General features: G+C 39.3%; 1 long non-coding RNA gene across 7 annotated transcripts in view; it reads left to right on the top strand.

The window, feature by feature from the left end:
- The window catches only part of LOC149128700 (uncharacterized), a 306251-nt gene that overhangs the window by 59864 nt on the left and 220508 nt on the right, over nt 1-25879 (top strand). The window contains exon 3 of one of the 7 annotated variants that reach the window (XR_016236626.1): nt 5080-5217. The exons of the other annotated variants lie outside the window; for them this stretch is intronic. This is a non-coding gene — a long non-coding RNA (uncharacterized LOC149128700). Of the gene's footprint in view, nt 1-5079; nt 5218-25879 lie in introns of those variants that run through there. 7 annotated transcript variants of the gene reach the window in all.

The following is a 25879-nucleotide window of genomic DNA, read 5'->3' as shown; positions in this document are numbered from 1 at the left end:
TGCTCAATCTTCTTTTCATTTGAATCTGTTATTAAAGCATTATTGTATTCCTGTAGAGGTGTCAAATTGCTTTGATTTTTCATGCTTGTTCCTTCCCTATGTTGATATTAGCACATCTGGTGGATCACTTGTCTATTGTTTTTAAAGACAACTTTTATTAGGATTTTTCCTGAAGACATATCTTCTGGTATCAGTTTGGTAGGCTACTTTGGCTTTAGTTCCAACTGGGTAGTGCAGCATAGTCTCTTTATACCTTTTTCCATTGTAATTTATGGTGGTGGTGGCAGCAGAGATATGAAATGCTCTTTAGACACAGTAGTTGTGTGTGGGTCTCGGACTGGGGCTTCAGGAATCCTGCTTGTGTGTAGTCTCAATCAGGTATATGCAATCCTAGAGGCCAGCCAAAGGGCCAGAATTGGGGGAGCACGGGTGACATGCATCTTGGCAAGGTACACAGTTCTGGGTGTCATAAGTAGTCTGTTTGGGCAGGGCTCATGGGCAACCTACCCTGCTGTAATTTCTGTTTTTTTGGTAATTTGTCTATTTTTGACTTTTAAAATCTGATTTGTTTTTATTTTATTTATGTTTATATATGTTTTTTATTACTCTGATTTTTACTTTCATTGATTTTTTTGGTACCTTCTTATGGTAGAAACTTACATAATTAGTTTAAATATTTCTTCTTGTTCAATAAAGAACAAACTTTTCTATGAGGTCAGTAGTACTTTGATACCAAAACCAAAGACAAGACCAGAAAACTAGAGACCCATATCCTTAATGAATATAGATGCAAAGATCCTCAACAAAATACTAGCAAACTGAATCCAAGACCACATCAAAAATAACCTACATCATGATCAAGTGGGACTTATCCCAGAAACGCAGGGGTTTTTCACCATTTGTGAATCAATAAGCATCATAAATCACATCAATAGAATGAAGAACAAAAGCCATATAGTCATCTCAATAGGTGCAGAGGAAGTATTTGATTAGATTCATCATCCCTTCATAAAAATCCTCCACAAGTTAAGTATAGAAGGAACATTCCTCAAAATTATAAAGGCTGTGTATCAAAAATGAACAGTCAATATCTACTGAATAGGGAAAAGCTGAAAGCATTTCCCTTCAGATCTGGAACAAGACAAGGATGTCCAGTTCTGCCACTCTTATTTAATAAAATACTGGAAGTTTTAGTGAGAGCAAGTAGGAAGGAGAATGAAATAAAGGGCATCAAAATTGTGTAGTAGAAGTCAAATTACCTATGTATGCAGATGATATAATACTGTACATAGAAAAACCTAACTTCATCAAAAAGCTGTTAGAATTGATAAACCAATTCAGTAAAGTTGAAGGTTACAAAATATATATACAAAAACAGTATCTTTTTTGTATGCTAAAGAGCAAACAGGAGAAATCAAGAACTCCCATTCACAATAGTCACACACATATAAAAATCAAATATTTAGGAATAAATTTAACCAAAGAAGTGAAACATTTCTAGAATGAAAATTATCAAACATTGTTAAAAGAAATTAAGGACACAAAGGAAAGGAAAGGTCTAACTTGCTCATGGATCAGAAGAATCAATATAATTACAGTGTGTGTGTGTGTGTATGTGTGTGTATGTGTGTTTGTGTGTGTATCCCAAAATAATCTACAGATTCATTGCAATCCTGATCAAAATACCAGTGGCATTGTTTACAGAACTAGAAGAAGCAATCCTAAAAAATTCATGTGGAGTCACAGAAGACCCAGAATAGCCACAGCCATACTGAACAAGAAAAATCAAGCTGGAGGCATCACAATTCCTGACTTCAAAGCATACTACAAAACTGTAGATACTGAAAACCATGGTATTGGCATAAAACCAACATATAGATCAATGGAATAGAATGGCCCAGAAATTAATTCACATACATACAGTCAACTGATACTTGACAGAAGTGCTCAGACAATATAGTGGATTAATAATAGTCTCTTGAATAAATGGTGCTGGCAAGAACGGGTGTATGTATATAGAAAAATGAAATTAGATCCATACCTCTTACTATATATAAAAATCAACTCAAGATGGATCAAATACCTAAATTTAAGACCTGAGACTGAAGTTACTGGAAGAAAACATGGGGGAAACACTCTAAGATTTGGTGTAGGGGAGGACATTTTGGATAAGTCCCCCAGAGCACAGGCAACAAAAGTGAGACTACACAAATGTGACTGTATCAAACTCAGAAGCTTCTGCATAGCAAAGAAATGATCAACAAAGTGAAGAGCTATTCAACAGATTGGGAAAAAATATTTGCAAACCACATATCTGACAAAAGATTAATACCCCAAATATATCAGTAACTTGAACTCAACAACAACAAACAACCAACGTAGTTGAGATATGAGCAAAGGACGTCAATAGACAGTACTCAAAAGAAGAAATACCAGGGGTCAACAAGTATGTGAAAAAATGTTCCACGTTACTAGCCATCAGGAAAATGCAAATCAAAGCCACAATGAGATAACTTCTTCCCCCGTCAGAATGGCTAAAATCCAAAACAAAAATAAATAATGGTGAGGATGTGGAAAAGGGGAAGATTTGTACACTCTTGGTGGGAATATAAATTATAAATTGGTGCAGCCACTGTGGAAAACAGTGAGGAGATGTCTTAAACTAGTAGACTGGCCATATGATCCAGCAGTCCCACTGTGGGGTATATACCCAAAAGACATGAACACAATGTATCCAAGAGATAAACTGCACCACCGTATTTCCAGTAGCACTGTTGACAATAGACAAAATTTGGAATCAACCAATGTGTCTGATATCAAATGAATGGATAAGGAAATTGATATATGTATACACAATGGAATATTATTCAGCTGTAAAGAATGGAATTGTGTTTTCAGCAAAATGGATGCTACTGGCGAACATCATGTTGAGCGTAATAAACCAGACCCAGAAAGACAAATACTGCATGTTCTACCTTATAAGGAACTGAAATTAAAAAAAATGAACAAATAAAAAGAAATGTGTGTATCACTATTGCAGCAAATACAATTTTATAAAACATTGTTTTATACCTTTTTCAAACCAATGATTAAGGATATTATACTTCTATAGTTTTAATGACCTGTGATTACTTTAAAATTTACTGTATATGGGTGAAATGGTCATTTTTCCATTCACTAATGGTTTATAGCTGTTGTCTATATCCCCACTAAACTAGGGTCTTTTTGTTATTATAAAACTTATTTGGTTAAGTATTAAACTCTTTTATTGGAACTGTTCATAGTACGTTATCTCAAAAATAGGGAAGGAAGAGTTGAAGGACAAAATGGGGAGGAAGGAAGGGAATATTATGTTCTTATAATTGTACCTACAAAATACATTGAATCTGGTAAAAATGAATAAAAATTAAAGAGTTAAGCCATTAAAAATGGTGAATTATGTTGAAGTGAACCAATAGATATTTCTGAAATAGCTTGTGATCTAATAATCATAAATTATGTTTTCATAGTGACTTAGACTTTCCAGAGTTCTTCACATCCATTATCATACTTGATCTAAAACATCTTATTTGTATAGTATTTACCTGTTTAAAGTTTTTTCCATATTACCAACACTGACAAAATCCCTGAGCATTCCTTATCAGTTAGTATGAAATGTAGTGTACTCAAACAACTGTTTACTTATGTTTATTCCCTTCCTCTTCCTTTTTAAAAATTGTTTGCACTATGCTGGTTTTTCACTTTTGTTCTTAACCTTACTTATTATAATTTTAACTAATTTTTAACAGATTCAATATGATTTATAGATATAGTTTAAAAACATATTTCCTCCCTCCTTCCCTCCCATCCTCCTTTCTTCTCCCCTCCTTTTTTGTTTCCAAGATAATATTTTAAATTTACATTACAATAAAAAGGCTTAACACTTCACTGAATAATGAATTTAACAAGTAGAAAGGAAGAATCCCTAGTATAATAGCAATGTACACAACAGCTGTAAACAATAATTGAATGGAAAAATTACCATTTTACCCATATATAACTTTTTGTCAATTAGTCATTCATTATCTTCAATGAAATAGAACCAATGGCAATGTAACATCTAAATATTTCCTGTGTGATTATGAGATAATAATTAAGTTCATTTAGACTTTAAGCCATTTCCTCTCAACAGTTTCTACACAGGGATAATTTTGTGTACTTTGCAGCACACACAGCTGTACATTATATTTTTTAGTATTAGTTACAGATCAGGGAAAAATGTAGTAATTGTTTTTTTTGGGACTGACTTATTTCACTAAGTTTAATGGTTTCCAGTTGCATCTATTTTGTTGATAGACAGGATTTTATTTTTTGCTATGAGCAATAATCCATAGTGTATATATATATATATATACACACACACACACACACACACACACACCACATTTACTTTATCCAGTCATCAGTTGATGGACATCTGGGTTGATTCATATCTTACCTATTGTGAATTGAGCTGCAATAAATATGGGGTTAAAGAAAGAAAAGAGATAACTCTTTCATATTCTGTTTTCATTTCCTTTTTGTAAGTTTCCAAGAGTGGGATGGCTGGATCATGTGGTAGATCTGTTTGCAGATTTCTGAGGAACTCCCATACTATCTTCTACAATGGCTGTCCAATTTGCACTCTCACCAACAGTGGATTAGGGAATGTTTTTCCCCCCATCCTTGCCAGCATTTACTAACTGTTAATTTTCGTATGAGAGCCATTCTAACTGGGGTGAGGTGAAACCTCATTGTGGTTTTGATTTGCATTTCCCTAAAGACTAATGATGATGAGTATTTTCACATGTTGGCAATTTGAATTTACTCTTTTTAAAAAAATGTCTGTTCAAGTCCTTTGCACCTTTTCTTAACTGGATTGTTTTGTTGCTGTTGAGATTGAATGCTTCATGGATTGTGGATATTGAATCTATTATCAATTTTATAGTTTGCAAATATTTTCTCCCACTCCATCAGTTGCCTGTTCACTTTGTTTTCTTTGCAGTGTGGAAGCTTCTTATCTTGTTGTAATCCCATTTGTTTCTGCTTTGATTTACACAGAGAGAAGAGGCAGTGAGAGAGAGAGAGAGAGAGAGAGAGAGAGAGAGGTGTTCCATCTGCTGGTTCACTCCCTAGTGGGCTGCAACGGCCAGAGGTGCGCTGATCTGAAGCCAGGAACCAGGAGCTTCTTCTGGTCACCCATGTGAGTGCAGGTTCTACGGCTTCCCCAGGCCATATTAGAGAGCTGGATTGGAGGTGGAGCAGCCTGGACTCAAACCAGCATCCTTAATGAGATGCTGGCTCTGCAGGCAGCAGCTTTACCTGCTACACTACAGTGCTGGCCACCATTTGTGGTATTTTAAAGGCTGCATATCTTTGTGCTTTTTGTATGTGTGATTTTTTTTTCAAAGATTTTATTTATTTGAGAGGTAGAGTTACAGACAGTGAGAGGGAGAGACAGAGAGAAAGGTTTTCCATCCACTGGTTCATTCCCCAAATGGCTGCAACAGCCAGAGCTGAGCCGATCAGAAGCCAGGAGCCAGGAGTTTCTTCTGGGTGTCTCATGTGGGTGCAGGGGCCCAAGCACCTGGGCTATCTTCTACTGCTTTGCCAGGCCATAGCAGAGAGCTGAATTGGATGTGGAGCAGCCTGGACTAGAACCGGTGCCCATATGGGATGCTGGCACTGCAGATGGCAGCTTTACCCGTACGCCACAGCGCCAACCCCATATGTGTCTATTTTTGTGCCATACCAGGCTGTTTTGATTATAACTGCCCTGTTGTATGTCTTGAAATCTGGTATTGTGATTCCTCTGGCTTTGTTTTTGTTTTATAAGATAACTTTAGTTATTTGGGTCTTGTCTATTTTCATATGAGTTTTAGCGTCTTTTTTTATAGATCTGAGAAGAATATCTTTGGTATTTTGATTGGGATCACCATGAATCTATAAATTGGTTTTGGTAGTATGGACATTTTGACGATATTTTTCCAGTCCACAAACACGGGAGATTTTAACATGCAAAAATGTTCTTTATTTCTTTCTTGAATGTTATGTAATTTTCATCATTGAGATTTTTCACTTCTTTGGTTAAATTTGTCCCAAGATACTTAAATTCTCTTGTAGCTTTGTGAATGTGACTGATCTTACAAATTCTTTTTCAGCTAGGGCACTGTCCATGTATACAAAGGCTATTGATTTTTGTGTTAATTTTGTATGCTGCAACTTTACCAAATCCTCTTATGTTTCAATAGTTTTAATGGAGTCTTTTGGATCCTCTATATAAGGATTAATGTCATCTGCAAACAAGGATAATTTAACTTTGTCCATTCTAATTTGTATCCCTTTGATTACTTTTTCTTGCCCAATGCCTAAAACTTCCAGGATTATATCGAATAGTAATGGTGAAAGTGGGGTCCTTTCTGTTTCCAGTCTTAATGGAAGTGGTTCCAACTTTTCCTGTTCAATAGGATGCTGGCTGTGGGTTTGTCATAAATTGCCTTGATTGTGTTGAGGAATTTTCCTTCTATACTCAATTTGCTTAAGGTTTTTGTCAGGAAAGGATGCATTTATCAAATGCTTTCTCTGAGTTTATTGAGATAGTCATAAGGTTTTTGTTAGTGTGATGTATCATATTTATTGATCTGGGAATGTTGAACCATCTCTGCATAGCAGGGATAAATCCAACTTGGTCTAGGTGAATAATTTTTCAGATGTGTTGTTGGAATCAATTAGGTAATATTGGCCAGTGCTGCAGCTCACTAGTCTAATCCTCTGCCTGCTGCGCCAGCACCCTGGGTTCCAGTCCTGGTCGGAGTGCTGGATTATGTCCTCTTTGCTCCTCTTCCAGTCCAGCTCTCTACTGTGGCCCAAGAAGGCAGTGAAGGATGGCCAAGTCCTTGGGCCCTGCACCCACATGGGAGACCAGGAAGAAGCACCTGGCTCCTGGCTTCGGATTGGCATAGCACGCCGGCCATAGTGGCCATTTGGGGGGTGAACCAACAGAAGGAAGACCTTTCTCTCTGTCTCTCTCTCTCTCTCACTGTCTAACTCTGTCAAAAAAAATTAGGTGATATTTTGTTGAGGATTTCTGCATTTATATTCATCAGGAAAATTGGTCTACAGTTCTCTTTCTGTGTTGTACCTTTTTCTGGTTTTGGAATTAAGATGATGGATTCACAGAATGAGTTTGGGAAGATTCCCTCCCTTTCACTTTTTTTTTGAATAGTTTGAGAAGAATTGGAATTAGTTCTTGTTTAAAAGTCTGGTAGAATTCAGTTGTGAAGTTATTTAGTCTGAGCTTTACTTCGTTGGCAGGGTCTTAATTTCTGATTCAATCTCTGCCTTCATTACTGGTCTGTTAGGTTTCGTATGTCTTCATGATTCAACTTAAATAGGTTGTATGTGTCCAGGAATCTGTTTCTTTGAGATTTTCCAATTTGTTGGCACAGTAAATTCTGATGTTATTTTTTATTTCTGTGGTATCCATTGTTGGTTCTCTTTTTGATACCCAATTTTGTTTGGGTCTTCTCTTTCTTTTTGTTGTTGTTGTTGTTATTGTTCTTAGTTGGGCCAATGGTGTATCAATTTTAATTTTTTCACAAAACCAACTCTTCATTTCACTGATCTTTTGTGTTGTTTCCTGTTTCAATTTTCTTTATTCTCTAATTTTTATTATTTATTCTAATTTTGGGCTTGGGTTCTTGTTTTTGTAGTCCCTTGAGATGCATTGATAGCTAATTTTTTGGTGTCTGTCCAATTACTTGATGTAGGAACTAATTGCTAAGAACTTACCTCTTAACATTCCATTGTCATTCCATTGTCAACATAAAAGATACAAGGTATGATTTTGATATATATTTAATTTGCTGAGACTTGACTTATGTCCAGGCATTTGGTCTATCCTAAAGAAAGTTCTATGCACTGATGAAAAGAATGTATATTTTGGGGGCCAGCACTGTGGCACAGGGAAGAAAGCTGCCGCTTGCAGTGCCGGCATCCCATATGGGTGTTGGTTCAAGACCCAGCGGCTCTACTTCTGATCTAACTCTTTGCTAATGGCCTGGGAAAGTAGTAAAAGATGGCCCGTACCCATGTGGGAGACCTGGAGGAAGCTCCTGTCTCCTAGCTCTGGGTTGGCCCAGCTCTGGCTGTTGTGGCCGTTTATGGGGTGAACCAGCGATGGAAGATCTCTCTCTCTCTCTCTGCTTCTGTCTCTGCCTCTCTCTAACTCTGTCTTCTAAATAAGTAGTTTAAAAAAAGAATTTCTATTTTGTATCTGTGAGATGAAATTTTCTGTAGATATCTGTTAGGTCTATTTGATTGTTATTGTAGATTAGCTCTGTTTCTGTGTTGATACCCTGTCTAGTTGATCTGTCCATTGATGAAAGTGGGGTATTGATGTCCCCCATTACTATTATATTGGGGTCTATGTCTCACTTTAGATCCATTAACAGTTGTTTTAAATAGGCACCCTGTCACTGGGTGCATGTACATTTATTATAGTCACATCTTCATGTTGAATTGATTCATTACATAATGCCCTTCCTTGTCTCTTTTAACAGTTTCCATGTTAAAGTATTTTGTCTGATATTAGGTTGCCTATGCCTGCTCATTTGTGTATCTTTGTTGGTTAGTTGTGTTTCTTGTAGGCAATGAATAGGTGGGTCTTGCTTTTTTTAATCCACTCAGTGGGTTTGTATGTTTCAATTGGAGAATTTAGGCCATTTACATTCAAGGTTACTACTGTTAAGTAACTATTTGGTTCTGCAATTTTCCATAAATATTCCTGTTGTTTACTTTGTTTTTTTTTATTTTTTTTAGTTTTTTTAACTTTTATTTAGTAAATATAAATTTCCAAGTACAGTTTATGGATTACAGTGGCTTCTCCCCCCCCATAACTTCCCTCCCACTCGCACCCTTCCCATCTCCCGCTCCCTTTCCCATTCCATTCACATCAAGATTCATTTTCAATTATCTTTATATACAGAAGATCGATTCAGTATATATTAAGTAAAGATTTCATCAGTTTGCACCCACACAGAAACACAAAATGAAAAATACTGTTTGAGTACTAGTTATAGCATTACTTCACATTGGACAACACATTAAGGACAGATCCCACATGAGGAGTAAGTACACAGTGACTCCTGTTGTTGACTTAACAATTTGACACTCTTGTTTATGGTGTCAGTAATCTCCCTAGCTCTTGTCATGAGTTGCCAAGGCTGTGGAAGCCTTTTGAGTTCGCTGACTTCGATCTTATTCAGACAGGGTCTTAGTCAAAGTGGAAGTTCCTTCCTCCCTTCAGAGAAAGGTACCTCCTTCTTTGATGGCCCCATTCTCTCCACTGGGATCTCACTCGTAGAGATCTTTCATTTGGGTCTTCTTTTTTTTTCCCCAGAGAGTCTGTTGTTTACTTTGAATTTCCTGTGTTAGGAGTTTTTCTGCTTTTTCACATTCTTTAATAGTGACAACTGCATTTCTGTGTTTCTGTATGTAGCACACCCTTAAGTCTCAATTGTAAGGCTAGACAAGTTGTGAAAAATTCTTTAAATATCTGTTTATTATGGAAGGTCTTTATTTCACCTTCATTCATAAAAAAGAGCTTTGCATGGTACAATATTCTGTGTTGACATTTTTTTTTTTCTCTTAAGTCTTGCTTTATGTCCTAGCTTATAAGGTTTCTGATGAGAATTCAGCTGTGGGTGCAATTGAAGATCCTCTGAAAGTAATCTGGTGATTGTCTCCTGCACATTTCAGAAACTCTCCTTAAGTTTGGTTGAAAGTTTGACTATAATATATCATGTTGGAGGTAATGGTCATGTCTACTACGAGTTCTAGTGGCTATCTTTCTTCAAAATAGGAAAGTTTTATGTTGTTAATTCACTGAACAGGTCTTCTAAACCATTCTTTCTACACCATCAGGAACTCCTAAGACTAGTATGTTGGGTCTTTTGATAGTATCCCATGAATTTTTAACACTGTTTTTAATTTTATGAAATTGTTCAGTTTTGCTTTTGGTCTGCACTACTTCCAAAGACTTGTCTTGAAGCTAAGATATTCTTTATTTTGCTTCACCAAGTCTGTTGTTAAGGATTTCCACTATATTTTTGACATACTGAATTCTTCATTTCTAATATTTGATTTTTCTTCAAAATCTCAGTATCACGGGAAAAATTTTCATTCATGTCATGTATAGGTCTTTTTAACTGATGAAATTACATCTCGTTGCTTCTGAGTAATCCTATGATCATTTTAAAACTTTCTTTTTAGGCATTTTATCAATCTCTTCATATTTACATCCTAGTATTGAGATGTTGTGTTCTTTTAGGGAAGTCATGTTATCTTCCTTGTTCTTTTTCTTATCTTCATGTATTTGTAGGCATTTTTAGAAACACTTGTTAGTTTTCTCCATTGATGGATTTCATCTTTGAACTATGCCTCTCTGGCTTAGTGGATTGTCTTCTCCTTTGGTGAATACTCGAGGTGTGTGCTTGGTGGGGCCAGGGAGGTCTGGTCAGTGCTCACCTGCGGGGTGAGAATCCAGCGTGATACCCATGTTGGGCATGGTAGATCTCTACCATCAGCAAGGGAGGTATCAATCATACCTATTGGGGCCGGCGCCGTGGCTCAATAGGCTAATCCTCCACCTTGCGGCGCCGGCACACCGGGTTCTAGTCCCGGTCAGGGCGCCGGATTCTGTCCCGGTTGCCCCTCTTCCAGGCCAGCTCTCTGCTATGGCCAGGGAGTGCAGTGGAGGATGGCCCAGGTGCTTGGGCCCTGCACCCCATGGGAGACCAGGAAAAGCACCTGGCTCCTGGCTCCTGCCATCGGATCAGCGCGGTGCGCCGGCTGCAGCGGCGGCCATTGGAGGGTGAACCAACGGCAAAAGGAAGACCTTTCTCTCTCTGTCTCTCTATCTCACTGTCCACTCTGCCTGTCAAAAATAAAAAAATAAAAAAAAAAAAATAAAAAAAAAAATAAAAAAATCATACCTATTGGTGGTATTACAACCTCGCTACCTCTCTCTCTCTCTCTCTCTCTCTTTTTTTTTTTTTTTTTTTTTGACAGGCAGAGTGGACAGTGAGAGAGAGAGACAGGGAGAAAGGTCTTCCTTTACCGTTGGTTCACCCTCTAATGGCCGCTGTGGTTGGCGCACCGCGCTGATCTGAAGCCAGGAGCCAGGTGCTTCTCCTGGTCTCCCATGTGGGTGCAGGGCCCAAGCACTTGGGCCATCCTCCACTGCCCTCCCGGGCCACAGCAGAGAGCTGGACTGGAAGAGGAGCAACCGAGACAGAATCCGGCACCCCGACTGGGACTAGAACCTGGTGTTCCGGCATCGCAGGCAGAGGATTAGCCGGTTGAGCCACGGCGCCGGCCTCCCTCTCTTTAAAAGTCATCAATCCCTAGGGTTAGCCCACAGTGGCTACAACCCTCACATGGGCTGGCACATGGGCCACACAAAGGATCTTCACATTCCTCAATGTGAGCCTGGAACCCTCTGTAATGGTGCACCCCAGGCAGTCAGAGAACCCAGCCTCTGAAGCCAGACACGGTGCCCAGAGACCCAGCCACACCCCATACACAGTCACAGGGTGCAGAGGATCCCTCCCCTGCCCTGTCCATGGAGAGAACAGCATTATTTGCGCAGCCAGCTGCCTGTGGGTGCTCTACTTTCGTATTTGGGCCCCAGAGCTTGTGATATGTTGAGAGGATGAGGGCACCTCAGAACTCTAAGTGGGTGCCTAGCCATCCGTCAACCCTCCCAACCAGACTCAAAGTCAGTGGGAAACATGGATTTTTCCCTCTCATAAAATCCCCTGGTCACACATGCAAGAGCCACTGCCCATAGCCTCTACTGGTGTTGAGAGGGCACCTTCTCCCCACCGGATGTTAGATGCCCTTGTTAGGGGGATAGGAAGAAAGTAATGTCCTTTTCCTTGGCTGGGTTGGGTTTGTACCCAGCAGAGCTCCATCCTGGACTCAATTTCTGGTTCTCAAGTTTCCCCCTCAAGCAGTATCATCTGTGGGAAAGGCTGCTGTTTTCTGTTCTCACCTCCGTCTCAGAACCCGGCATCTCCTTTAGCCCCCGGCTGCAGGATTCCTGTGTGGATCCCGCTTGCTGTTGCATGTCTGCACTTCCCATGCTGCTCCATGAGGTTCCCTTCTTTCTGTAGAATTTCTGCAGCAAAGTTAGCTGCAACTCTCCCCTTTTCTTCTGCTTTCTTTCCCTGGTCAGAATCAGCATGTATTTTCCATATTCAGCCATCTCGGAATCCCCCTCCTCTTCCCTTTAATTAAAAGTTATTTTTCCTTCTGACTAGTTTTCTGTTTCCTTTACTATTTACCACCATCTGCAATTCTGCCAGTTCAGAACCTTTCACTCCCAAAACATATATATGTAGTTTTAGGTATTTCAGTAACTCAGAAATTAGCAATGTATAAATCTTAAGGAGTACTTCATTGATTAAACTTTCTGATTAGCTTCTGTACTTTCTTCTTGGTCTTTGTTTTGTCAGACCCATCAATACCATATTCAAGTCTAATAATTTGCGTAAAGCTGCTCTGATATTTCTTAATTGAATATAGTCCCATACTGCATATCAATGTTTCAACAAACAGCAAGCTGCATATATGACACTGGTCTCATAAGTTAAAATGGAGCTGAAGTCGTAGCCATCAAAACATGACACAATGCAGTACTTGCTAGTTTGTGGTGATACTGGTATAAAGAAATCTGCACCGCCAGTCACGTGCAAGTGTGCACTTATGTGTAGTGCATAAAACTTGTAATGATTACTGTCACAAATTTACTAAGCTATAATTTTATCACTATTTTAGCGTATATTCTTTCTACTTAAGAAAAAAGTTATTCATAAAACAGCCTTACACAGGCCCCTCTGGAGGTCTCCTGACGAAGACATTGTTAGCTCAGGAGATGACAGCTCCATGTGTGTTATTGCCACTGGAGTCCTTCCAGGGAGACAAGATGTAAGGGTGAAATATAATGATAATGATGATCCTGATTGTGTGTGGGAGCAGGATTATATATACATGTTTATATATATATGTGTATGTGTGTTTTAAAACACAAATTATCTGTTTATATATATGTTTATATATATGTGTATGTGTGTTTTAACTTTTAACAAAATTGTAAATAATAAATATTAAACACTTTTGAAGAATAGGAGGGAGGAAAATGTGTTTACCTTAGAGTTATATATATGAAATACATGAAATTTGTTCTCCTTATATTAATAAAAATTTTAAGAAAGAATGCAAAAATCTTCATAAGCTAAGAATTATAAAATAAAAGTGTGTTCTAAAAATTCTAACATAAGCATTCAATGTCATAAAATTCCCTCTAAGCTTTGTTTGGGGTGCAGATATTCTTCGTCACTCAAATAAAAATAACGCATTATATTTTTTAAAAAACCTATGAGTGATTTAGAATTGTTTAATTTGTGAATAATGTAGTTATTGCAGCTAGTGTTACAGTGAAACAGGTTAAACCATTGCCTGTGATGATGGGATCCCATATCAGAGTGCTAATTTGAGTTCCCGCTTCTTTACTTCTGATCCAGCTCCCTGCTAGTGTCTCTGGGAGGCAGCAGAAGATGGCTCAAATAGTAGGGCCTCTGGATTCCAGTTTGGAGTTCCTGGCTCCTGTTGTTAGCCTGGCCCAAACCTGGCTGTTGTGGCCATCCGGGAAGTAAACCAGTGGATGGAAGCTCCTTCTTTCTGCCTTTCAAATAAATAAATAAATAAATAAATGTATTTTAAGAAAACTAATGCTATTATTGATGTGGTTAGATTCAGGCCTACCATCTTTTTTCTTTCTTTCTTTCTCCCTTCCTTTCTTTCTTTCTTTCTTTCTTTCTTTCTTTTTTTTTTTTGAGATTTCATTTGCAAGAGTTATAGAGGGAGGGAAGGGATATTGAGCTTCCATCCATTGATTCACTCTTCAGATGGCTGCAACAGCCAAGGGTTAGGCCATGCTGAACTCAGAAGCCAGGAGCTTAATCCTGTGTAGTAGGTAGCAGGGACACAAGTACTTGTGTCATGTCCTACTGCTTTCCTAGGTACATTAACAGAGAGCTGGATCAGAAATGGAGCAGCAGGGACTCAAATTAGTTCCCAAATGGGATGCCAACATTGCAGGATGTGGCTTAAACCACTGTGGTACAATGCTCATTGCTAGGCCTACCATCTTAACCTAATTGTTGATATGGTTAATATGCAGGTATTATTTATTTGCTTTTCCATTATTTTTGTATCTCATTCCTTCTTGGCTTTTAGGTTAATCAGATACTTATTTTAATTTTCCAGTTCACTTCCTTCAATGGCTTTCTGCTTGTATTTCATATATTTAAATTTAGTGGCAACTCTAGGTGTTAGAATATACAGTATTTCTAACTTACCGGTGTCTACTTAGAGTATTATACCAATTCTTATAAAATATATACACTTTTAAAAGAATATAATTTCATTTACTTCAAACTTTGTCATATAAATATCAGATTTGTTATAAAATATTTTAGCTTGAAACTTGATTTCTTAAAAGACAATGATCATTTATAAATTTAAAATTGTCATGTTTATCATTATTGGTATACCATAGTCCTATATATCTGACTTTCCACTTTTTTTCAGTTCTTGTAGTCCAAAGAATTTCCTTTTACTTAAAAAAATTCTATTTTGATAGAGTGACAGGGTGAGAGAGAGAGACAGCACTTCCATCTGCTGGCCACAAAAGCCAGGTCTGGACCCAGGAGCTCCATTATGGACTCCCACATGGATGGCAGGGGCCTTGCTACTTGGGCCATCTTCTGTTTCCCAGGCACATTAGTAGAGAGCTGGATCAGAAGTAGGGCAGCTGGGGCGTGAAACAGTGTCATAGGGGTTGCTGGTGTTGCAGGTGGGGGCGTTGCCTGCTTTTGCCACAATGCTGGCCCCCAACAACTTTCTTAAGCAGTTCTTAATAACTTATGATGAATGTCTTCACCATCTTTTCAGTTGATAGAGTTCACTTGATAGAGATTTCTAGGTTGGTGAATTTCATCCCCTTTTTAATTAAAAATTACAATCTCTGGCCTGCACCATTGCTGATGAGTACCTAGTCTTCATTTTTATTGTTGTTTCCCTGTGGATGCGTTGTTCTTTTATCCTTCAGAATGCTGGCATTTTCTGTTTACCTTTCGTTTCAAATAGTGTGATTTTGATGTTTGTAGATGTGCTTTTCTTTGTATTTCTTCTGCTTGGGATTCAATGAAATTTTGAAGCCATAAGTTGACATTTTAAAAAATGTCAGGGAAATTTTTTGATTATTCAGATAATTTGTGATTATTTTTCTGTTGTCTTAACATTTGTGTAGGGTTTTTTTTGTGTGTGTGAAGGAGAGGGAGAAATAGAGAGAAAAATAGAGAATGTGCTCTCCCCTCCATTGGTTCACTTCCTAAATGCCTGCACCAAATGGGGCTGAGCCATGAACTCAACCCAGGTCTCCCATATGGCAGGGACCCAAGTACTTGAGCCATGGCTTGTCTCCTGGGGTGCACTTTAGCAGGAAGCTGGAATTCCAGGAGTTAAGGCTGATCACTCTGATGTGTGATGCCAGCCTCCCATGTGACTCCTTATCCACTGGCGCTCAACGTTCCCACACCCACCCTCTGTTCATTTTCTCTTGCCTGCCCTTCTGGGACTCCAGTTAAATGTGTTAGCTTATTATTGCCCCAGGGGTCCCTGCGGCTCTGTTTTCTTAATATTGTCTTCATGTTGAATCATTTTCTGATTGAGTTTACTGATGCTGTCTTCTGTAGTTTCCAATCTGTTAGACGCTTTCAGTGAATTTTTATTTGAAAGGCAGTTTGTGTGTGTGTGTGTGCGTGCAACGCACTTGTGTACACACACACACACACACACACACACACACAGGGTGGAGGGGGGAGGTGAGGAGAGAAAGAGGAAAGAATTTTCTATTCACTGGTTTACTTCCCAAATGCCTGCAAGTGCTAGGGATGGAACAAGTTTAAGTCAGGAGCCTATAACTCAAAGTCTTCTGAGGCATGGCAGGAACCTAGGCATTGGGGCTATCACCTGCTTCCCCACAGGGTATGTGTGTAAAAGTAGGAAGCTGGAATCAGAAATAAAGCCATTGGGACCTATGTTACAGCATAGTGGGTTAAGCCTCCACCTGCAATGTCAGCATCCTATATGGGCACCAGTTCAAGTAGCAGGTCCGTTTCTAATCCAGCTCTCTGCTATGGTCTGGGAAAGCATAGCCTGAGTGCTTGGGCTCCTGCACCTACGTGGGAGTCCCAGAAGAAGCTCTTGGCTTTGGATTGGCCCAGCTCTGGCTGTTGGCAGTCATTTCAGCAGTGAACCAGTGGATGGAAGAATTTATCTCTGCCTTTCTCTCTAACTCTGCTTTATAAATCTTAAAAAAACAGAAAAAAAAATGGAGCCAATGCTGAAAGCCAGACACCCATAGCTCGAATGCCTATGGGATGTATCTTTCCAAGTGTTAACTTAAGTGATGTGCTAGATATGTACCCCTCTCCCAGTGCATTTTTATTTTTTATTTATTTAATTTTTTGACAGGCAGAGTTAGTGAGAGAGAGAGACAGAGAAAAAGGCCTTCCTTCTATTGGTTCACCCCCCAAATGGCCGCTAAAACTGGTGCGCTACGCTGATCCGGAGCCAGGAGCCAGGTGCTTCCTCCTGGTCTCCCATGCGGGTGCAGGGTCCAAGGACTTGGGCCATCCTCCACTGCCTTCCTGGGCCACAGCAGAGAGCTGGACTGGAAGAGGAGCAACCGGGACAGAATCCGGTGCCCCAGCCGGGACTAGAACCCAGGGTACTGGCACCGCAGGCGGAGGATTAGCCAAGTGAGCCGCGACACTGGCCTCCCAGTGCATTTTAAAATTTCAGTTATTTCCCTTTTATAGTTGTAGTGTTGAAGTTCCTGGTTAAAATTCTGGTTACTATTCTTCTGATCCAGCTTCCTATTAATGTGTACCCTGGGAGGCAGCAGGTGATGGGCTCACGTACTTGGGTCCCTGCCACCATGTGGATATCTGGAATGGAATTCCAAATTCCTGGTTTTGGCCTTGACCTGTAATGGCTATTGCAAGCATGTAGGGAGTGAACCAGTGGATGGAAGAGATGTCTGTCTCTTTCCCTCTATGAGTTGCTCTGCTTTCCAAATACAATAAACTGAAAAATGTTTGTTCAGAGATAATTCTCAGTTGTGGGAGTTTTTGTTTTTGTTTTTTTGTTTCATTATAAGGTACCCTCCCATTGCTGAAAATACAACCTTTCTGTGTTTGTTTCCCAATAAATAGTCCTGCCTAGAGATGAGGTTTTGTGTGGAGAAAAATTGGTTTGGCCGCACGATCTGGAGTGCACAAGGCCTTAAAGGCCAGGCAATGGATATTTCACATGATGGAGTAGACAATAGGGAAAGGTTCATGTCTGAATTATAGATAGCTTTTGTTTTCAAATATTAGAATGATGCTGACATTTATTATTCATGGAGGGACTTGACATGCATTCAAATGCATTGGCATGGTATTTCCATCATTTACATGAAGCAAATGTCAGAGCAGAAGTAAGACCCTCAATTTATCCTGGTGATTTTAAGTCCTTCCCTTCCCCTTTCTCTCCACTCTGCTTCTCCCTCTCCCTTCCTCTCTTTCCTCTTCCTGCTTCTCTTGTGTTTTCCCATCTCCTACTTCTTTTTTGTTTTCTTCAAGTTTTTGAATAATATGTGAAGATGGTAGCAAAGCTTTTCAAGTGTATCTCAAGAATTCAAATTTGGTTTTTAAAAAGAGATCAGTATTAGCCAAAACTTCTATTTTTATTTTTGAAACTTTATTTTTAGCACTTAATTAATGCATTCCACTAGTAAAGAAAGGAAAAGAAATAAAGTGTTAAAACAAGAGAAGCCATTAGTTAAACTGCGATGTATTGCTTCAAAGAAACTACTGGGCTGCTTCAATAATCATAATTGGCAAGTCTACGTAACAAGTTGGAAGAGAGTTTTGATCAATGATACAAAATTATACATATCCTGTGTTGAAGATTGTGAAAATGTTTTACACGTGACAACGATTGGAAAGGAATACATAAGACATTAGTAGCTATATGGCAACAGGATTATAAAGGCTTAAAGAATATTTTCAGAAAAGAGGGGTTTTGGCTTTATTTAAAAATTCTCTTTGATTAGAGTAGCTTCAGTAGCAATTGATAGGCAATACTGAAAGTCCTGCATTTAAACATCAAGAATTTGAAGTTGGAGGTGTATACCTTCTAACCTATAGTTCATTTTTTAAAACTAGTAACCAGGACCTCCTAGTGATGGCCCCCTTCCCTTCAATAGTGCAGAGTTTCCACCTGTCCATTGTCGAATACCCAGGCCTGGACTGCTTCTGTGTACTTAGTTGCTGACCTAGTGATGCAGGAGGCAGTGAAACATCAAGATGTGTGGGAAGGTTGGATTTTTTCTGTATTTTGGAATGGAGAACACAAGGTGCAAAAAACTTACAGAGAAAAGAAGGGGAAGTGGCCTTAAGAGAGTGTGAGGTTTTCACTGGATAGCTGACAAATTTCTCAGGACAGGGGGTCAAGTTTGCATGGGCCAGCTCCCACTCTGATGCTGTTATTCCTCATTTGTGCTTTTTTTTTTTTTTTAACAGGCAGAGTGGACAGTGAGAGAGAGAGACAGAGAGATAGGTCTTCCTTTTGCCGTTGGTTCACCCTCCAATGGCCACTGCGGCCGGCGCGCTGCGGCCGGCACACCACGCTGATCCGAAGGCAGGAGCCAGGTGCTTCTCCTGGTCTCCCATGGGGTGCAGGGCCCAAGTACTTGGGCCATCCTCCACTGCACTCCCTGGCCACAGCAGAGAGCTGGCCTGGAAGAGGGGCAACCGGGACAGAATCTGGCGCCCCGACCGGGACTAGAACCCGGTGTGCCGGCGCTGCAAGGCGGAGGATTAGCCTGGTGAGCCATGGCGCCGGCACCTCATTCGTGCTTATTACACCGACCTCATTGGAGGATGTGCTTAGGAGACTGATGGGCTATATGGAGGGGTTCCTTAACTTTTGGTTTATAAAAAATAATTTTGGTGGCAAGCATATAGCACCATAATGCCCATAATGAGGGTTATCCTAAATTTATTGTCAGGGGCCATGAATAATAGGTATAAAATGGGATATACAGACAAGCTAAAGCCTCAAGTCAACTTACCTGTAACCCATCTGACTTTTTGGCTGCAGTAGGATAAAAATCTTGCAGTTGATCTTTATCTCCCTCTGATCCCAGCTGTAGTAGGCCATGGACACAGGAGTAGGGGCTGTTCTAAGTGATGTATCTGGCTTTGGTGTTGTGAGACTGTGACTACCTGGTTTTTGAGAAGGGGCTGTCATGAGTAGCACTTTTCAGGCAGGAATGTTTAGCAGAAGCCTAGAGGATGAGTTAGGCAAAAATTATGAGTCAGGGAATTTAGTTACTGTGTGCAAGCCCACTGATCAGAGCATCCTTTGTGGGAGAAGGGTAAATGTTGCTGATTTCTACATTCTTCCTTTGCCTGGAACTCTCTAATTCAGACACCAGTTTGCCTGTAAACAGTGCTTTTCATTAATGGCAGAGATTCATGGAGGACAAATTGATGTTTCCCTTCTTAATCCTTTAGAACAATTGTTTCCACAGTGTAATCTGCTGGCCTCTCACAGCTTGAGAAGGCTCTCTGAGTGGCCTCAGAGCTAGAATTATGTAGGTTTATTGCTAGAAACCTGACAATATCACTGCTTTCACTTCTCATGTGAAACGATAATTGACTTTTAAGTGCTCATAAAATGTAGACCAAGTATTTGCTCCATTCGTGGCATTCCTTTTGTTGCATAAATCTCAGTAAATGCTTTTATGGTTATTTTTTGCAGGTAGGTTTTCTGTGTAATCATTGTCCATGATTATATAGGTCAATAAATATTATCCTACTAAGGAAACCAGATTAAGACAAATGGATGGAGTCTCAGGAAAGAGTTAGGGAGAAAACAGCAGAGGAAACTATGTAAATTGGAAGAACACAGTGGACCCACGTGGTGGGTGAAGATGCACACAACTTAAGACCCCACCAGCCCAGAGCCTCTGCACCAGCATTGGACAGCAAGGTAAGACCAGACTGCAGCAGCCCAAGCCACTGGTGAAAAAGCTGTGTGATGAGCCTAGAGGAAATCCAGCTTGGAGCCCCATGGGGGATAGTGTTCCTGCCAAACTAGAGGAGAAAAAAAAATCAGGGGCACATTTTCCTTCTCCCTAATCATTCTGTAGAGGTGCCCTGTAACGAGCTGACAGAGAGCAGGTGCCATTTTGGACATACACAACAGCTGTGCCAGCTCGTGTCTGCACCCAGCAACCAGCCAAGTGGAGACTTGTGACTCTGGTGGAGAGTACAGGGGGCTGCATGCTCCTGACTGTAGGAGGATTGTATGCCGAGACTGTGAAAACACTGAGACTATGTGGGAGGACTCAGGGTGTGGCTGGGATATTGGGCAGTCACTGTGGAAGGCTCCACACAGTCAGGAATCCCTGGTTACCTGGCGAGGGACATTGCTGGAGAATCTGAGCTTACACTGAGGACTGCAGAGATCCTTTGTGTGGTCCCTGTGGCAGAACAGATGAATAATATACTCACTGGGGCTAGTGTCAGGACTGGTCTCCTTCATGGAGAGGAGCTCAGCTGAGTCTATTCCAACAGAAAGAAGAAACTTCCCCTCTGATTTAAAAAAAAAATGCCAAAACTGGGTGTGTCACCTGAGACATGCCCTTCACCCTGGAACATTGAGCATTGAGCATTGTCCACTCCCACCACACGGCTCTAGGTATTTCCTGAAAGCAGACAGTCCATTAGTTCAATCAGACATAGTCCATAGATACAAGCTACCACAGCAAAAAATCAAAGAAGAAACCAATGAGTATCCCCACAAATGCTGAATAACAAAAACACCAATGCAACCAACAAAAATAAGGAAGACAACGTGACACCCTCCAAAGAACACAACACTTTACTACTAGATTGTGAAGATGATGAGAATGAAGAAATGCCAGAAATGAAATTCAAAAATTGATCTTAGGATTACTTAGAAGTAATCAGAAGCGAATGCACGAACTAATGAAATCCATACACAACATAAAAGAAAATTTATCCTATGAAATTGAGATTGTAAAGAGAAATCAAAATGAAATATTGGAAATGAAGAACTCAATAATAACCAAATAAGTGGAGAGCCTTAAAACATAATTGGTGAATCAGAAGAAATAATATCCAATTTAGAAGACACAGCACAGGAAATTATACAATCAGACCAAACACAAGAAGAAGAAAGTAGAAAAGTAGAAAACACTATGGGAAATCTATAGGATACTATCAAGTGACCCAACATACGGATTCTAGGAGTTCCTGAAGGCATGGAAAGAGAAAGGATTAGAAGGCCTTTTTAGTGAAATAACAGAAAATTTTCCTATTGTGGACAAAGAACAGAGCATCCAAGCGCAGGAAGCATATAAACTCCCAACAGACATGACTTGAAAAGACATTCACCATGACACGTTGTAATCAAAGTCTCTAGAGTATAGTATAACAAAAGTTTCTAAAATATGCATGAGAAAAACGCCAGATTATTTTGAGGATCTCCAATTAGACTCAGAGTGGACTTATCAGAAACCTTAAAGGCTAGGAGAGAATGGCAAGATATAATCCAAGTCTTAAGAGAAAAAACCTGTCAACCCAGAATACTATACCCTGCAATGCTCTCATTTATGAACGAAGGTGAAATAAAGACCTTCCATGACAAACTGAAAGAATTTTCACCACCCATCCAGTCCTGCAAAAGATTCTTAAGGATGTGCTGCACACAGAAACATGGTGATCACTATGGAAGAAGGTAAAGGAAGGAAAGCACCCAGTAAAAGTACAAAGAAAATCCAAAGTAAAAAATAGGAATATTTATGGGAAAATGGCAGGACAAGTCATTGCTTATCAACAGTCACCTTGAATTTAAGTGAACTTAACTCTGCAGTTAGAAGACACAGACTGGCTGAATGGATTAAAAAGCAAAATGCATCTATTTGCTGCCTAGAAGAAACACATCTTACTAACAAAGATGCACACAGACTGAAAGTGAAAGAATGGAAAAAAATAATCTGTGCTAACAGAAACCAAAAAAGAGCTGGTGTAGCTATCCTAATATCAGACAAAATAGACTTTAACACAAAAACTGTTAAGAGACAAAGGAGGACACTATGTAATGATTAAGGGATCAATTCCACAGGAAGATGTGAGTATTAAATGTATATGCACCTAATTACAGAGCTCCTGGCTATTTAAAAGTAATGTTAAGGGATCTAAAGGGAGACAGAAACTCAAACACAATAGTAATGGGGGATTTCAATACTCCACTTTCAGCAATTGACAGACCAACCAGATAGAAAATCAGCAAGGAAACAGTTAATTGACACTGTAGATCAAATCGACCCAAAAGATATCTACAGAACTTTCCATCCTACAGTTGCAGAATACATATTCTTCTCACCAGTGCATGGAACTTTTTCTAGGATTGACCACATGCTAGGCCATAAAACAAGTCTCAGCAAATTTAAAAAAATTGAAAACATACCATGAATTTTCTTGGACCACAATGCAGTGAAGCTGGAAATCAGCAACTTGGGAATCTCTAGAACATATGCAAACACATGGAGATTGAACAACGTGCTCCTGAATGAACAATGGATCATAGAGGAAATCAAAACAGAAATCAAACAATTTCTGGACACAGATGAAGACAATACAGCATATCAAAACTTAGAGGGTACAGCAATAGTAGTGGTTTTTTTTTTTTTTTATAGGCAGAGTTAGACAGTGAGAGAGAGAGAGAGAGACAGAGAGAAAGGTCTTCCTTTTTTCTGTTGGTTCACCCCCCAAGTGACCACTATGGCCAGCACGTTGCAGCTGGCGCGCTGTGCTGATCCAAAGCCAGGAGCCAGGTGCTTCCTCCTGGTCTCCCATGTGGGTGCAATGCCCAAGCACCTGGGCCATCCTCCACTGCCTTCCCGGGCCACAGCAGAGAGCTGGACTGGAAGAGGAGCAACTGGGACAGAATCCGGCACCCCAACTGGGATTAGAACCCAGGGTTCCAGCACCACAGGCAGAGGATTAGCCTAGTGAGCTGCAGCGCCGGCCCTCAAAATTTATAGGATACAGCAATAGCAGTGTTAAGAGGAAAGTTTATAGCAATTGGTGCCTACATCAAGAAATTGCAAAGGCACCAAAGAAATGAGCTGTCAGTGCATCTCAAGGATCTCGAAAAACAACAGCAGATGAAACTCAAGAATAGTAGGAGAAAAGTAATTAAAATTAGAGAAAAAATCAACAAAATTCAAACAAAAAATACAAAAGATCACCAAAACAAAGGGCTGGTTTTTTGAAAACAAACAAACAAACAAAAAAAAACCAAAAAACAAAATTGACACACCATTGGCCCAAACAAAGGAGAGAAAAGACTGAAATCAATAAAACTAGAGGTGAAAAAGGAAATGTAACAATAGAAACTACAGAAATAAAAAGAAATTACTACAAAGAGCTATAAAATGAATAGATTCACGGACACAAAAAACCTACCTACATTGAGCCATGAAGACATAGAAAACCTAAACAGATCTGTAATCAAGACAATAATTGAATAAAAAATAAGGACCCTCCCAACAAAGAAAAGCCCAGGATCGGATTGCTTCACTACTGAATTCTACCAGACATTTAAAGAACTAGCTCCACTTCTTTTTAAGTTATTCAAAACAATTGAAAGGGAGGGAATCCTCTTAAATTCTTTCTATGAAGCCAGCATCACCTTAATTCCTTAAAACCTGAAAAAGATACAAGACTGAGAACTACAGACCAACTTCCCTGATGAACATACACACAAATCCTCAACAAAATTCTGGCCAATTGAATCCAACAACACATCAGAAAGATCATTCACCTGACCAAGTAGAATTTATCCCTGGTATGCAGGGATGGTTTAACATTTGCAAATCAATGTGATACATCGCATTCAAATTGGGAATGAAGAAGTCACACTCTCCCTACTTGCAGATGACATGATTGTATGTATAGGGGATCCAAAAGACTCCCCCAAGAGACTAATGGAATTCCTAGCGTTTGGTAAAGTAGCAGGAGATAAAATCAATACACAGAAATCAAAAGCTTTGTATACACAGACAATGCCATGGCTGAAAAAGAACTGAGATCGATTCCATTCACAATAGCTACAAAAAATTACATACCTTGGAATAAACTTAAGATGCCAAATATCTCTTTGATAAGAATTACAAAACATATAAATAAATACTGGAAAAATCTTCCATGTCCATGTATTGGAAGAATCAACATCATCAAAACAGCCATTCTACTGAAAGCAATTTACAGATTCAATGTGATACAAATCAAAATACTAAAGACATTCTTCTTAGATCCAGAAAAAAATGCTGAAATTCATATGGAGGCACAGGAGAACTCGAATAGCTAAAGCAATATTGTAGAACAAAAACAAAGCCGGAGGCATCACAGTACCAGATTTCAAGACATTCTTCAAGACAGTTATAATCAAAACAGCCTGGTACTGGTACAAAAAACAGATGGATAGACCAATGGAACAGAATAGAAATGCCAGAAATCAATTCAAGCATCTATAACCAACTTATATTTGAACAAGAAGCTGAAACCAATTCCTGGGGCAAGGATAGCTCTTCAACAGATGGTGCTGGAAAAACTGGATTTCCATGCAGGAGTAGGAATCAGGGCCCCTACCTTACACCTTACATGAAAATCCATTCAAAATTGATTAAAGACCTAAATCTACAATGTGATACAATCAAATTATTAGACAATATTGGAGAAACACTGCAAGACATTGGCACAGGTAAAGAGTTCTTGGAAAAGACCAAAGAGTCTCAGGCAATCAAAGCCAAAATCAACATATGGTATTAAATCAAATTGAGAAGCTTCTGTAATGCAAAAGAAAGACTTGGGAATGTGAAGAGACAACCAACAGAATGGGAGAAATTATTTGGAAATAATGCAACTGAAAAAGGATTAATAACCAGAATATATAAAGAGATCAAGAAACTCCACAACAACAAAACAAACAACCCAGTTAAGAAATGGACCAAGGACTTAATTTTTCAAAAGAGGCAATGCAAATAGCCAATAGACACATGAAAAAATGCTCAAGATCAGTAGCCATCAGAAAAATACACATCAAAACCACAATGAGGTTTTACCTCACCCCAGTTAGAATGGCTTTCATACAGAAATCAACAACAACAACAAAATGCTTGTGAGGATGTGAGGAAAAAGGTTCCCTAATACACTGTGGTGGGAATGCAAACTGGTAAAACCACTATGGAAGACAGTTTGGAGATACCTCGGAAATCTGAATGTAATTCTACCATATGACCCAGCCATCCCACTCTTGGTAATTTACTCAAGGGAAATGAAATCAATTAGTGTTATCTGCACCCCCATGTTTATTGCAGCTCAGTTCATATTAGCTAAGACATTGAATCAACCTAAATGCCTGTCAATTGTAGACTGGATAAAGAAATTATTGGATATGTACTCTATGGAATACTACACAGTATTAAAAAATGAAATCAGATCACTTTCAACAAAATGGATGAATCTGGAAATCATCATGCTTAGTGAAATAAACCAGTTTAAAAGGGACAAATACCATATGTTCTCCCTGAACTGTGATAACTAACAGAGCACCTGAAAGGAAATCTGTGGAAGTGAAATTGACACTT

The sequence above is a fragment of the Oryctolagus cuniculus genome, chromosome 1 (assembly GCF_051225735.1).
Source record: "Oryctolagus cuniculus isolate XC-2025 breed Fujian yellow rabbit chromosome 1, ASM5122573v1, whole genome shotgun sequence".
Lineage (NCBI taxonomy): Eukaryota > Metazoa > Chordata > Mammalia > Lagomorpha > Leporidae > Oryctolagus > Oryctolagus cuniculus.
This window is presented reverse-complemented; position numbering and strand designations above follow the sequence as displayed.